Below are 2,211 nucleotides of genomic sequence, written 5' to 3'. Positions count from 1 at the left end.
TAAATTCTTTTTTTTATTGCCAGATATCGTCTTTATTGTCTTCCTTTTTCTTTTTATTCTAGTAACTGTGTCGGTTAATTTCTTATTAGGTATAATTTGGAAACGCGCACAAATATAGTTTAAAATCTCAAACTTCAAGAAATACCTTAGTTATAAACCTCATAAAATCAATTGATTTATATTCATGTGCAATTAGACGTATGTACATATATGTTTGAGTTCATATATGTGTAAAGAAAAAATAGATTTTATGAAGGTCAAGGATTGTAAGTTTAATGAACATATAACTGTGTTTGTGCAGAATATTCAGGGTGTATACTTTCTCTTGAATTTTGATGTAAACACACAGACACACACACATATATGTAATACATATATATATATATATATATATATATATATATATATATATATATATATAGTAGATAGATATGATAGATATATAGATAGATAGATAGATAGATAGATACGCATGCCCTCTTTTAATTGGGTAATGTGAGTTATTGTATATATAAAGGAAAGCGCATATTTGCTGATTTCGTGAATATATATATACACACATATATATATATATATATATATATATATATATATATATATATAATATATATATATATATATATATGTATATATATATATATACAGTTTCGTACTGTAATTTTTTGTTGTCTTATGTATACATAATTTTGAGACCTCATATTTTGATAGAGGAAAATATGAATGGCCATAATAAAATAATAATTGACAATAATAATAATAGTAAGAATCGTCGGTTTTGTTCTTTATTGTTATTATTATTTATTATTATTATTATTATTATTATTATTTATTTAATTTATTATTATATAGTATTGTTTCGAAAAACATGAAAAAAAAACTTCGTTATACCATGTAGCTTTTAGTTTTATGGCCTTTATGCATTAATATCTATGTTTTAAACTCACACCACTCACACAAATATATATTATATATATATATATAAGTATATATATATATATATATGATATATATATATATTATGTATATATATATATATATATATATATATATATATATATTTATATATATATATATATATATATATATACATGATAGAAGTAGGACGACGCAATGACCGCTAGTGGGAGGTCCCAAAAGAGCGCCCCCGACCTGGGAGACCTTCCAACCTCCTAATTTGGCGATATCTGGAATCGACGGAAAAACCGTCAAAATTCCGCTGGGCATCTTCGGATCGCCTTTGATTATATGAAAAATAAAACATTTCACTTATTTAAGATGAGAGAGGGGATGGAAATGCGTTATAGATTAGATAAAAGCAAAAGAAACAGTTGGAGGGAGGTGGGAGGGAGGGGAATGGTGCCACACCGGGGGGTTGGGTACACTGGGGTCCAATGCCCCGCCTCCGTCGTGTTTGCGTTTGTGGACAAAAAAGGGGATCCTTCACGAGTCCCCTCTCCCTCGCGCCATCCTTAAAATAACTCTGGGTGAGTCCCTCGTGGCTCCTTACTCAACCCTCCTCCTCCCCTCCTCTACCTCCTCCTACTCCTCTGTTGACCACTCACTCTCTCCTCAGCCTCCCTTCACCCTTTCCCCCCCTCCGCTGTTCCCTCTCCGCTAATTTGGAGTACTCCCTAAAGCCTTGTTTCCTCACTTGACGTCTTCACTGAGTTGTTCCTACCTCCCTTACATTTTCTCTCACCATTGCCCACCCCCCCCCCCTCACACAACTCTCACGACCCCAGGTACCCCTGACCTCTTCTCCTTATTTAGGCATTCCTGTTATGTGCTCTATCTCTCTTTCTACGTCTCTCCAGTCATTCGGATCGAAGTATTCTGCGATGGACGATGCTCAGTGCAAATCATGAACCAATATTTCTCCATAATCATCGGTTTTGCACCCATAGATAAACATAGTTTCCTGGGATTTCCCAAGTTTTTCTCCTTGGCGAGAGAGAGAGAGAGAGAGAGAAGTAATGGGTGAACTGAAATAACAAGCGTTGTTACAGAGCTGGGAAAATACTGATTATAAATAAACAAGCGCTCCTCTACCACTGACGTAATGCTTCGAGGTGTAAAGCGTTGACTTTCGTTGAATTGTAATTGATTTTCACCTTATTTCTCTTAACCAAGTAGCAGTAATGTACATTAATTTAATATATTCCTTACTTATTTAGAAACTTCTTTAGCTCACATGATATATATATTGTATTC

Source organism: Macrobrachium nipponense, chromosome 28 (assembly GCF_015104395.2).
Source record: "Macrobrachium nipponense isolate FS-2020 chromosome 28, ASM1510439v2, whole genome shotgun sequence".
In the NCBI taxonomy this organism is placed as follows: Eukaryota; Metazoa; Arthropoda; class Malacostraca; order Decapoda; family Palaemonidae; genus Macrobrachium; species Macrobrachium nipponense.
This window is presented reverse-complemented; position numbering follows the sequence as displayed.